The sequence below is a fragment of the Ranitomeya imitator genome, chromosome 2 (genome assembly GCF_032444005.1).
Source record: "Ranitomeya imitator isolate aRanImi1 chromosome 2, aRanImi1.pri, whole genome shotgun sequence".
In the NCBI taxonomy this organism is placed as follows: domain Eukaryota; kingdom Metazoa; phylum Chordata; class Amphibia; order Anura; family Dendrobatidae; genus Ranitomeya; species Ranitomeya imitator.
This window is the reverse complement of record NC_091283.1, coordinates 651,476,510-651,490,461: the sequence shown is the minus strand read 5'-3', so window position 1 is coordinate 651,490,461 and position 13,952 is coordinate 651,476,510. Positions and strand designations below refer to the sequence as shown.

Here is a 13,952-nt window from a genome sequence, read left to right as displayed (position 1 = left end):
GTTTAGGAAGGAGATAGCAAAAGCCGGCAATTGAATTACCGGCTTTAAAGCTCTCTCGAGCTGTATGAAATATTAATATATATACGTATATGTGTCTCCCTGACATATATATATATATATATATATATATATATATATATATATATATATATATATAGACAGTAAATGTTTTTTTTTTTACACATGGATCCCTTGTAAATCTGTATGTCGGTTTTGCAAGCCTGCGAGAAAAACATGCTGTACGGATGCCATACGGATTACATACGGAGGATGCCATGCGCAAAAAACGCTGACACACCCTGCCTACGGAGGAGCTACGGACCACTATTTTGGGGACTTTTCAGCGTATTACGGCCGTAATATACGGACCGTATTGTCTTACGCTGAGTGTGACGCCGGCCTTAGTCTGTGTGTGTGGTGCACATATCACAGCACTAATGCAGAAAGGACAAACACAGACACTAGCAATAACAGGTCAGCGACCCCAAGGAGGAATGAGCGGCCTGTGCACTGGAGCTTCCACTCTGAGGGCATGGCAATGCTATAGCGGTCTGTACTGCGTCACCACAGGCCCATACAGCGGTATAATGAGGCACTGGCGTGACAGTCACTGACAGGAATGAGAACAGTATGAGGCGCTGTACTATGTGCAGGAGCCGGGAATGCCCATCACTAGTGCGCAGACTCCGTCCACAGCAGCGTCCCTAGATTTGCTCTACGACGCAAGCACCGCCCCCTCCAGAGTCACGTGGCCTCCAGCTTCCTCTGCCCAGCAAAGGTTCTCCCATCTGGGGATCTCGGGGTTGTTATCCCGCAGGGGGCGCAAGAATTAATACACAACGTTACAGTCGCTAAGCGACCAGGAAGACAAAGGATATGACAGATGGGAAGGGAAATAACAACATCCGAGGGCAAGGTGCTGCCTGCCAATTAGCGGGGAGGAGACACTGATGAGTCTGGAGGTGGGTGATGGAATGTGTCATCTCTTTACATTGCAAGATATCGCGGCTGCTTCTAATAATACAGGAAGAGCAGACGGTGGTGTAGTGTGTGTCTGCTGAGTGTAAGGAGTGTGCACACTGGTGTCCTGTCTGCTGACTGTAATACAGGGGGAGTGTGCACACTGGTGTCCTGTCTGCTGACTGTAATACAGGGGGGGTGTGCACACTGGTGTCCTGTCTGCTGAGTGTAAGGAGTGTGCACACTGGTGTCCTGTCTGCTGAGTGTAAGGAGTGTGCACACTGGTGTCCTGTCTGCTGACTGTAATACAGGGGGAGTGTGCACACTGGTGTCCTGTCTGCTGACTGTAATACAGGGGGAGTGTGCACACTGGTGTCCTGTCTGCTGACTGTAATACAGGGGGAGTGTGCACACTGGTGTCCTGTCTGCTGACTGTAATACAGGGGGAGTGTGCACACTGGTGTCCTGTCTGCTGACTGTAATACAGGGGGAGTGTGCACACTGGTGTCCTGTCTGCTGACTGTAATACAGGGGGAGTGTGCACACTGGTGTCCTGTCTGCTGACTGTAGTACAGGGGAGTGTGCACACTGGTGTCCTGTCTGCTGACTGTAATACAGGGGGAGTGTGCACACTGGTGTCCTGTCTGCTGACTGTAGTACAGGGGAGTGTGCACACTGGTGTCCTGTCTGCTGACTGTAATACAGGGGTGTGTGCACACTGGTGTCCTGTCTGCTGACTGTAATACAGGGGGAGTGTGCACACTGGTGTCCTGTCTGCTGACTGTAGTACAGGGGAGTGTGCACACTGGTGTCCTGTCTGCTGAGTGTAATACAGGGGGAGTGTGCACACTGGTGTCCTGTCTGCTGACTGTAATACAGGGGGAGTGTGCACACTGGTGTCCTGTCTGCTGACTGTAATACAGGGGGGTGTGCACACTGGTGTCCTGTCTGCTGACTGTAATACAGGGGGGTGTGCACACTGGTGTCCTGTCTGCTGACTGTAATACAGGGGGGTGTGCACACTGGTGTCCTGTCTGCTGACTGTAATACAGGGGGGTGTGCACACTGGTGTCCTGTCTGCTGACTGTAGTACAGGGGAGTGTGCACACTGGTGTCCTGTCTGCTGAGTGTAATACAGGGGGAGTGTGCACACTGGTGTCCTGTCTGCTGAGTGTAAGGAGTGTGCACACTGGTGTCCTGTCTGCTGAGTGTAAGGAGTGTGCACACTGGTGTCCTGTCTGCTGAGTGTAAGGAGTGTGCACACTGGTGTCCTGTCTGCTGACTGTAATACAGGGGGAGTGTGCACACTGGTGTCCTGTCTGCTGACTGTAGTACAGGGGAGTGTGCACACTGGTGTCCTGTCTGCTGAGTGTAATACAGGGGGAGTGTGCACACTGGTGTCCTGTCTGCTGACTGTAATACAGGGGGAGTGTGCACACTGGTGTCCTGTCTGCTGACTGTAATACAGGGGGGTGTGCACACTGGTGTCCTGTCTGCTGACTGTAATACAGGGGGGTGTGCACACTGGTGTCCTGTCTGCTGACTGTAGTACAGGGGAGTGTGCACACTGGTGTCCTGTCTGCTGAGTGTAATACAGGGGGAGTGTGCACACTGGTGTCCTGTCTGCTGACTGTAATACAGGGGGAGTGTGCACACTGGTGTCCTGTCTGCTGACTGTAATACAGGGGGAGTGTGCACACTGGTGTCCTGTCTGCTGACTGTAATACAGGGGAGTGTGCACACTGGTGTCCTGTCTGCTGACTGTAATACAGGGGGAGTGTGCACACTGGTGTCCTGTCTGCTGACTGTAATACAGGGGAGTGTGCACACTGGTGTCCTGTCTGCTGACTGTAATACAGGGGGACTGTGCACACTGGTGTCCTGTCTGCTGACTGTAATACAGGGGGGTGTGCACACTGGTGTCCTGTCTGCTGACTGTAATACAGGGGGGTGTGCACACTGGTGTCCTGTCTGCTGACTGTAGTACAGGGGAGTGTGCACACTGGTGTCCTGTCTGCTGAGTGTAATACAGGGGGAGTGTGCACACTGGTGTCCTGTCTGCTGAGTGTAAGGAGTGTGCACACTGGTGTCCTGTCTGCTGAGTGTAAGGAGTGTGCACACTGGTGTCCTGTCTGCTGAGTGTAAGGAGTGTGCACACTGGTGTCCTGTCTGCTGACTGTAATACAGGGGGAGTGTGCACACTGGTGTCCTGTCTGCTGACTGTAGTACAGGGGAGTGTGCACACTGGTGTCCTGTCTGCTGAGTGTAATACAGGGGGAGTGTGCACACTGGTGTCCTGTCTGCTGACTGTAATACAGGGGGAGTGTGCACACTGGTGTCCTGTCTGCTGACTGTAATACAGGGGGGTGTGCACACTGGTGTCCTGTCTGCTGACTGTAATACAGGGGGGTGTGCACACTGGTGTCCTGTCTGCTGACTGTAGTACAGGGGAGTGTGCACACTGGTGTCCTGTCTGCTGAGTGTAATACAGGGGGAGTGTGCACACTGGTGTCCTGTCTGCTGACTGTAATACAGGGGGAGTGTGCACACTGGTGTCCTGTCTGCTGACTGTAATACAGGGGGAGTGTGCACACTGGTGTCCTGTCTGCTGACTGTAATACAGGGGAGTGTGCACACTGGTGTCCTGTCTGCTGACTGTAATACAGGGGGACTGTGCACACTGGTGTCCTGTCTGCTGACTGTAATACAGGGGGAGTGTGCACACTGGTGTCCTGTCTGCTGACTGTAATACAGGGGAGTGTGCACACTGGTGTCCTGTCTGCTGACTGTAATACAGGGGGAGTGTGCACACTGGTGTCCTGTCTGCTGTGTGTAATACAGGGGGAGTGTGCACACTGGTGTCCTGTCTGCTGACTGTAATACAGGGGGACTGTGCACACTGGTGTCCTGTCTGCTGACTGTAATACAGGGGAGTGTGCACACTGGTGTCCTGTCTGCTGACTGTAATACAGGGGAGTGTGCACACTGGTGTCCTGTCTGCTGACTGTAATACAGGGGGAGTGTGCACACTGGTGTCCTGTCTGCTGACTGTAATACAGGGGACTGTGCACACTGGTGTCCTGTCTGCTGACTGTAATACAGGGGACTGTGCACACTGGTGTCCTGTCTGCTGACTGTAATACAGGGGAGTGTGCACACTGGTGTCCTGTCTGCTGAGTGTAATACAGGGGTGTGTGCACACTGGTGTCCTGTCTGCTGACTGTAATACAGGGGGAGTGTGCACACTGGTGTCCTGTCTGCTGACTGTAATACAGGGGGTATGTGCACACTGGTGTCCTGTCTGCTGAGTGTAATACAGGGGTGTGTGCACACTGGTGTCCTGTCTGCTGACTGTAATACAGGGGGAGTGTGCACACTGGTGTCCTGTCTGCTGACTGTAATACAGGGGGGTGTGCACACTGGTGTCCTGTCTGCTGAGTGTAAGGAGTGTGCACACTGGTGTCCTGTCTGCTGACTGTAATACAGGGGGAGTGTGCACACTGGTGTCCTGTCTGCTGAGTGTAATACAGTGGTGTGTGCACACTGGTGTCCTGTCTGCTGAGTGTAATACAGGGGTGTGTGCACACTGGTGTCCTGTCTGCTGACTGTAATACAGGGGGAGTGTGCACACTGGTGTCCTGTCTGCTGACTGTAATACAGGGGGAGTGTGCACACTGGTGTCCTGTCTGCTGACTGTAATACAGGGGGGGGGGTGCACACTGGTGTCCTGTCTGCTGACTGTAATACAGGGGGAGTGTGCACACTGGTGTCCTGTCTGCTGACTGTAATACAGGGGAGTGTGCACACTGGTGTCCTGTCTGCTGAGTGTAAGGAGTGTGCACACTGGTGTCCTGTCTGCTGACTGTAATACAGGGGGAGTGTGCACACTGGTGTCCTGTCTGCTGACTGTAATACAGGGGGAGTGTGCACACTGGTGTCCTGTCTGCTGACTGTAATACAGGGGAGTGTGCACACTGGTGTCCTGTCTGCTGAGTGTAAGGAGTGTGCACACTGGTGTCCTGTCTGCTGACTGTAATACAGGGGGAGTGTGCACACTGGTGTCCTGTCTGCTGAGTGTAATACAGTGGTGTGTGCACACTGGTGTCCTGTCTGCTGAGTGTAATACAGGGGTGTGTGCACACTGGTGTCCTGTCTGCTGACTGTAATACAGGGGGGTGTGCACACTGGTGTCCTGTCTGCTGAGTGTAAGGAGTGTGCACACTGGTGTCCTGTCTGCTGACTGTAATACAGGGGGAGTGTGCACACTGGTGTCCTGTCTGCTGAGTGTAATACAGTGGTGTGTGCACACTGGTGTCCTGTCTGCTGAGTGTAATACAGGGGTGTGTGCACACTGGTGTCCTGTCTGCTGACTGTAATACAGGGGGGTGTGCACACTGGTGTCCTGTCTGCTGAGTGTAAGGAGTGTGCACACTGGTGTCCTGTCTGCTGACTGTAATACAGGGGGAGTGTGCACACTGGTGTCCTGTCTGCTGAGTGTAATACAGTGGTGTGTGCACACTGGTGTCCTGTCTGCTGAGTGTAATACAGGGGTGTGTGCACACTGGTGTCCTGTCTGCTGACTGTAATACAGGGGAGTGTGCACACTGGTGTCCTGTCTGCTGAGTGTAATACAGGGGTGTGTGCACACTGGTGTCCTGTCTGCTGACTGTAATACAGGGGGAGTGTGCACACTGGTGTCCTGTCTGCTGACTGTAATACAGGGGGTGTGTGCACACTGGTGTCCTGTCTGCTGACTGTAATACAGGGGGGTGTGCACACTGGTGTCCTGTCTGCTGAGTGTAAGGAGTGTGCACACTGGTGTCCTGTCTGCTGACTGTAATACAGGGGGAGTGTGCACACTGGTGTCCTGTCTGCTGAGTGTAATACAGTGGTGTGTGCACACTGGTGTCCTGTCTGCTGAGTGTAATACAGGGGTGTGTGCACACTGGTGTCCTGTCTGCTGACTGTAATACAGGGGGAGTGTGCACACTGGTGTCCTGTCTGCTGACTGTAATACAGGGGGAGTGTGCACACTGGTGTCCTGTCTGCTGACTGTAATACAGGGGGGGGGTGCACACTGGTGTCCTGTCTGCTGACTGTAATACAGGGGGAGTGTGCACACTGGTGTCCTGTCTGCTGACTGTAATACAGGGGAGTGTGCACACTGGTGTCCTGTCTGCTGAGTGTAAGGAGTGTGCACACTGGTGTCCTGTCTGCTGACTGTAATACAGGGGGAGTGTGCACACTGGTGTCCTGTCTGCTGACTGTAATACAGGGGAGTGTGCACACTGGTGTCCTGTCTGCTGAGTGTAAGGAGTGTGCACACTGGTGTCCTGTCTGCTGACTGTAATACAGGGGGAGTGTGCACACTGGTGTCCTGTCTGCTGACTGTAATACAGGGGAGTGTGCACACTGGTGTCCTGTCTGCTGAGTGTAAGGAGTGTGCACACTGGTGTCCTGTCTGCTGACTGTAATACAGGGGGAGTGTGCACACTGGTGTCCTGTCTGCTGAGTGTAATACAGTGGTGTGTGCACACTGGTGTCCTGTCTGCTGAGTGTAATACAGGGGTGTGTGCACACTGGTGTCCTGTCTGCTGACTGTAATACAGGGGGGTGTGCACACTGGTGTCCTGTCTGCTGAGTGTAAGGAGTGTGCACACTGGTGTCCTGTCTGCTGACTGTAATACAGGGGGAGTGTGCACACTGGTGTCCTGTCTGCTGAGTGTAATACAGTGGTGTGTGCACACTGGTGTCCTGTCTGCTGAGTGTAATACAGGGGTGTGTGCACACTGGTGTCCTGTCTGCTGACTGTAATACAGGGGGAGTGTGCACACTGGTGTCCTGTCTGCTGACTGTAATACAGGGGGAGTGTGCACACTGGTGTCCTGTCTGCTGACTGTAATACAGGGGGGGGTGCACACTGGTGTCCTGTCTGCTGACTGTAATACAGGGGGAGTGTGCACACTGGTGTCCTGTCTGCTGACTGTAATACAGGGGGAGTGTGCACACTGGTGTCCTGTCTGCTGACTGTAATACAGGGGAGTGTGCACACTGGTGTCCTGTCTGCTGAGTGTAATACAGGGGAGTGTGCACACTGGTGTCCTGTCTGCTGACTGTAATACAGGGGGAGTGTGCACACTGGTGTCCTGTCTGCTGACTGTAATACAGGGGGAGTGTGCACACTGGTGTCCTGTCTGCTGACTGTAATACAGGGGGAGTGTGCACACTGGTGTCCTGTCTGCTGACTGTAATACAGGGGGAGTGTGCACACTGGTGTCCTGTCTGCTGAGTGTAATACAGGGGGAGTGTGCACACTGGTGTCCTGTCTGCTGAGTGTAATACAGGGGAGTGTGCACACTGGTGTCCTGTCTGCTGAGTGTCATACAGGGGAGTGTGCACACTGGTGTCCTGTCTGCTGAGTGTAATACAGGGGAGTGTGCACACTGGTGTCCTGTCTGCTGACTGTAATACAGGAGGGTGTGCACACTGGTGTCCTGTCTGCTGAGTGTAATACAGGGGGTGTGTGCACACTGGTGTCCTGTCTGCTGAGTGTAATACAGGGGAGTGTGCACACTGGTGTCCTGTCTGCTGACTGTAATACAGGGGGAGTGTGCACACTGGTGTCCTGTCTGCTGACTGTAATACAGGGGGAGTGTGCACACTGGTGTCCTGTCTGCTGACTGTAATACAGGGGGAGTGTGCACACTGGTGTCCTGTCTGCTGACTGTAATACAGGGGGAGTGTGCACACTGGTGTCCTGTCTGCTGACTGTAATACAGGGGGACTGTGCACACTGGTGTCCTGTCTGCTGAGTGTAATACAGGGGAGTGTGCACACTGGTGTCCTGTCTGCTGACTGTAATACAGGGGAGTGTGCACACTGGTGTCCTGTCTGCTGACTGTAATACAGGGGGAGTGTGCACACTGGTGTCCTGTCTGCTGACTGTAATACAGGGGGACTGTGCACACTGGTGTCCTGTCTGCTGAGTGTAATACAGGGGTGTGTGCACACTGGTGTCCTGTCTGCTGACTGTAATACAGGGGGGTGTGCACACTGGTGTCCTGTCTGCTGAGTGTAATACAGGGGGAGTGTGCACACTGGTGTCCTGTCTGCTGAGTGTAATACAGGGGAGTGTGCACACTGGTGTCCTGTCTGCTGACTGTAATACAGGGGGAGTGTGCACACTGGTGTCCTGTCTGCTGACTGTAATACAGGGGTGTGTGCACACTGGTGTCCTGTCTGCTGACTGTAATACAGGGGGAGTGTGCACACTGGTGTCCTGTCTGCTGACTGTAATACAGGGGAGTGTGCACACTGGTGTCCTGTCTGCTGACTGTAATACAGGGGGGTGTGCACACTGGTGTCCTGTCTGCTGACTGTAATACAGGGGAGTGTGCACACTGGTGTCCTGTCTGCTGAGTGTAATACAGGGGTGTGTGCACACTGGTGTCCTGTCTGCTGACTGTAATACAGGGGAGTGTGCACACTGGTGTCCTGTCTGCTGAGTGTAATACAGGGGTGTGTGCACACTGGTGTCCTGTCTGCTGTGTGTAATACAGGGGGAGTGTGCACACTGGTGTCCTGTCTGCTGAGTGTAATACAGGGGAGTGTGCACACTGGTGTCCTGTCTGCTGACTGTAATACAGGGGGAGTGTGCACACTGGTGTCCTGTCTGCTGACTGTAATACAGGGGGGTGTGCACACTGGTGTCCTGTCTGCTGACTGTAATACAGGGGGGTGTGCACACTGGTGTCCTGTCTGCTGTGTGTAATACAGGGGGAGTGTGCACACTGGTGTCCTGTCTGCTGAGTGTAATACAGGGGAGTGTGCACACTGGTGTCCTGTCTGCAGACTGTAATACAGGGGAGTGTACACACTGGTGTCCTGTCTGCAGACTGTAATACAGGGGAGTGTGCACACTGGTGTCCTGTCTGCTGAGTGTAATACAGGGGGAGTGTGCACACTGGTGTCCTGTCTGCTGAGTGTAATACAGGGGGAGTGTGCACACTGGTGTCCTGTCTGCTGAGTGTAATACAGGGGGAGTGTGCACACTGGTGTCCTGTCTGCTGAGTGTAATACAGGGGGAGTGTGCACACTGGTGTCCTGTCTGCTGAGTGTAATACAGGGGAGTGTGCACACTGGTGTCCTGTCTGCTGACTGTAATACAGGGGGAGTGTGCACACTGGTGTCCTGTCTGCTGACTGTAATACAGGGGGGTGTGCACACTGGTGTCCTGTCTGCTGACTGTAATACAGGGGAGTGTGCACACTGGTGTCCTGTCTGCTGAGTGTAATACAGGGGTGTGTGCACACTGGTGTCCTGTCTGCTGACTGTAATACAGGGGGAGTGTGCACACTGGTGTCCTGTCTGCTGAGTGTAATACAGGGGAGTGTGCACACTGGTGTCCTGTCTGCTGACTGTAATACAGGGGGAGTGTGCACACTGGTGTCCTGTCTGCTGACTGTAATACAGGGGGGTGTGCACACTGGTGTCCTGTCTGCTGACTGTAATACAGGGGGGTGTGCACACTGGTGTCCTGTCTGCTGTGTGTAATACAGGGGGAGTGTGCACACTGGTGTCCTGTCTGCTGAGTGTAATACAGGGGAGTGTGCACACTGGTGTCCTGTCTGCAGACTGTAATACAGGGGAGTGTGCACACTGGTGTCCTGTCTGCAGACTGTAATACAGGGGAGTGTGCACACTGGTGTCCTGTCTGCTGAGTGTAATACAGGGGGAGTGTGCACACTGGTGTCCTGTCTGCTGAGTGTAATACAGGGGGAGTGTGCACACTGGTGTCCTGTCTGCTGAGTGTAATACAGGGGGAGTGTGCACACTGGTGTCCTGTCTGCTGAGTGTAATACAGGGGAGTGTGCACACTGGTGTCCTGTCTGCTGACTGTAATACAGGAGGGTGTGCACACTGGTGTCCTGTCTGCTGAGTGTAATACAGGGGGTGTGTGCACACTGGTGTCCTGTCTGCTGAGTGTAATACAGGGGAGTGTGCACACTGGTGTCCTGTCTGCTGACTGTAATACAGGGGAGTGTGCACACTGGTGTCCTGTCTGCAGACTGTAATACAGGGGAGTGTGCACACTGGTGTCCTGTTTGCTGAGTGTAATACAGGGGGAGTGTGCACACTGGTGTCCTGTCTGCTGAGTGTAATACAGGGGGAGTGTGCACACTGGTGTCCTGTCTGCTGAGTGTAATACAGGGGGAGTGTGCACACTGGTGTCCTGTCTGCTGAGTGTAATACAGGGGAGTGTGCACACTGGTGTCCTGTCTGCTGACTGTAATACAGGGGGAGTGTGCACACTGGTGTCCTGTCTGCTGACTGTAATACAGGGGTGTGTGCACACTGGTGTCCTGTCTGCTGACTGTAATACAGGGGAGTGTGCACACTGGTGTCCTGTCTGCTGAGTGTAATACAGGGGTGTGTGCACACTGGTGTCCTGTCTGCTGACTGTAATACAGGGGGAGTGTGCACACTGGTGTCCTGTCTGCTGAGTGTAATACAGGGGAGTGTGCACACTGGTGTCCTGTCTGCTGACTGTAATACAGGGGGAGTGTGCACACTGGTGTCCTGTCTGCTGACTGTAATACAGGGGGGTGTGCACACTGGTGTCCTGTCTGCTGACTGTAATACAGGGGGGTGTGCACTGGTGTCCTGTCTGCTGTGTGTAATACAGGGGGAGTGTGCACACTGGTGTCCTGTCTGCTGAGTGTAATACAGGGGAGTGTGCACACTGGTGTCCTGTCTGCAGACTGTAATACAGGGGAGTGTGCACACTGGTGTCCTGTCTGCAGACTGTAATACAGGGGAGTGTGCACACTGGTGTCCTGTCTGCTGAGTGTAATACAGGGGGAGTGTGCACACTGGTGTCCTGTCTGCTGAGTGTAATACAGGGGGAGTGTGCACACTGGTGTCCTGTCTGCTGAGTGTAATACAGGGGGAGTGTGCACACTGGTGTCCTGTCTGCTGAGTGTAATACAGGGGAGTGTGCACACTGGTGTCCTGTCTGCTGACTGTAATACAGGAGGGTGTGCACACTGGTGTCCTGTCTGCTGAGTGTAATACAGGGGGTGTGTGCACACTGGTGTCCTTTCTGCTGAGTGTAATACAGGGGAGTGTGCACACTGGTGTCCTGTCTGCTGACTGTAATACAGGGGGAGTGTGCACACTGGTGTCCTGTCTGCTGACTGTAATACAGGGGGAGTGTGCACACTGGTGTCCTGTCTGCTGACTGTAATACAGGGGGAGTGTGCACACTGGTGTCCTGTCTGCTGAGTGTAATACAGGGGGAGTGTGCACACTGGTGTCCTGTCTGCTGAGTGTAATACAGGGGAGTGTGCACACTGGTGTCCTGTCTGCTGAGTGTCATACAGGGGAGTGTGCACACTGGTGTCCTGTCTGCTGAGTGTAATACAGGGGAGTGTGCACACTGGTGTCCTGTCTGCTGACTGTAATACAGGAGGGTGTGCACACTGGTGTCCTGTCTGCTGAGTGTAATACAGGGGGTGTGTGCACACTGGTGTCCTGTCTGCTGAGTGTAATACAGGGGAGTGTGCACACTGGTGTCCTGTCTGCTGACTGTAATACAGGGGGAGTGTGCACACTGGTGTCCTGTCTGCTGACTGTAATACAGGGGGAGTGTGCACACTGGTGTCCTGTCTGCTGACTGTAATACAGGGGGAGTGTGCACACTGGTGTCCTGTCTGCTGACTGTAATACAGGGGGAGTGTGCACACTGGTGTCCTGTCTGCTGACTGTAATACAGGGGGAGTGTGCACACTGGTGTCCTGTCTGCTGACTGTAATACAGGGGGACTGTGCACACTGGTGTCCTGTCTGCTGAGTGTAATACAGGGGAGTGTGCACACTGGTGTCCTGTCTGCTGACTGTAATACAGGGGAGTGTGCACACTGGTGTCCTGTCTGCTGACTGTAATACAGGGGGAGTGTGCACACTGGTGTCCTGTCTGCTGACTGTAATACAGGGGGACTGTGCACACTGGTGTCCTGTCTGCTGAGTATAATACAGGGGTGTGTGCACACTGGTGTCCTGTCTGCTGACTGTAATACAGGGGGGTGTGCACACTGGTGTCCTGTCTGCTGACTGTAATACAGGGGAGTGTGCACACTGGTGTCCTGTCTGCTGAGTGTAATACAGGGGAGTGTGCACACTGGTGTCCTGTCTGCTGAGTGTAATACAGGGGTGTGTGCACACTGGTGTCCTGTCTGCTGACTGTAATACAGGGGGGTGTGCACACTGGTGTCCTGTCTGCTGACTGTAATACAGGGGAGTGTGCACACTGGTGTCCTGTCTGCTGAGTGTAATACAGGGGGAGTGTGCACACTGGTGTCCTGTCTGCTGACTGTAATACAGGGGTGTGTGCACACTGGTGTCCTGTCTGCTGACTGTAATACAGGGGTGTGTGCACACTGGTGTCCTGTCTGCTGAGTGTAATACAGGGGGAGTGTGCACACTGGTGTCCTGTCTGCTGAGTGTAATACAGGGGAGTGTGCACACTGGTGTCCTGTCTGCTGACTGTAATACAGGGGGAGTGTGCACACTGGTGTCCTGTCTGCTGACTGTAATACAGGGGTGTGTTCACACTGGTGTCCTGTCTGCTGACTGTAATACAGGGGGAGTGTGCACACTGGTGTCCTGTCTGCTGACTGTAATACAGGGGAGTGTGCACACTGGTGTCCTGTCTGCTGACTGTAATACAGGGGGGTGTGCACACTGGTGTCCTGTCTGCTGACTGTAATACAGGGGAGTGTGCACACTGGTGTCCTGTCTGCTGAGTGTAATACAGGGGTGTGTGCACACTGGTGTCCTGTCTGCTGAGTGTAATACAGGGGGAGTGTGCACACTGGTGTCCTGTCTGCTGAGTGTAATACAGGGGAGTGTGCACACTGGTGTCCTGTCTGCTGACTGTAATACAGGGGGAGTGTGCACACTGGTGTCCTGTCTGCTGACTGTAATACAGGGGGGTGTGCACACTGGTGTCCTGTCTGCTGACTGTAATACAGGGGGAGTGTGCACACTGGTGTCCTGTCTGCTGACTGTAATACAGGGGAGTGTGCACACTGGTGTCCTGTCTGCTGACTGTAATACAGGGGGGTGTGCACACTGGTGTCCTGTCTGCTGACTGTAATACAGGGGAGTGTGCACACTGGTGTCCTGTCTGCTGAGTGTAATACAGGGGTGTGTGCACACTGGTGTCCTGTCTGCTGAGTGTAATACAGGGGGAGTGTGCACACTGGTGTCCTGTCTGCTGAGTGTAATACAGGGGAGTGTGCACACTGGTGTCCTGTCTGCTGACTGTAATACAGGGGGAGTGTGCACACTGGTGTCCTGTCTGCTGACTGTAATACAGGGGTGTGTGCACACTGGTGTCCTGTCTGCTGACTGTAATACAGGGGGAGTGTGCACACTGGTGTCCTGTCTGCTGACTGTAATACAGGGGAGTGTGCACACTGGTGTCCTGTCTGCTGACTGTAATACAGGGGGGTGTGCACACTGGTGTCCTGTCTGCTGACTGTAATACAGGGGAGTGTGCACACTGGTGTCCTGTCTGCTGACTGTAATACAGGGGTGTGTGCACACTGGTGTCCTGTCTGCTGACTGTAATACAGGGGGGTGTGCACACTGGTGTCCTGTCTGCTGACTGTAATACAGGGGAGTGTGCACACTGGTGTCCTGTCTGCTGAGTGTAATACAGGGGTGTGTGCACACTGGTGTCCTGTCTGCTGACTGTAATACAGGGGAGTGTGCACACTGGTGTCCTGTCTGCTGAGTGTAATACAGGGGAGTGTGCACACTGGTGTCCTGTCTGCTGACTGTAATACAGGGGGAGTGTGCACACTGGTGTCCTGTCTGCTGACTGTAATACAGGGGGAGTGTGCACACTGGTGTCCTGTCTGCTGACTGTAATACAGGGGGGTGTGCACACTGGTGTCCTGTCTGCTGACTGTAATACAGGGGAGTGTG

The 13,952-nt window shown here is 53.8% G+C and overlaps 1 protein-coding gene across 1 annotated transcript in view; it reads left to right on the top strand.

The window, feature by feature from the left end:
* Positions 1-753: 753 nt before the first annotated feature.
* The window catches only part of LOC138667083 (zinc finger protein 391-like), a 133,074-nt gene continuing 119,875 nt past the window's right edge, over positions 754-13,952 (top strand). Inside the window, exon 1 of the mRNA XM_069755371.1 lies at positions 754-962. The gene's annotated coding sequence lies outside the window, so the exon portion shown is untranslated. The remainder of the gene's footprint in view (positions 963-13,952) is intronic.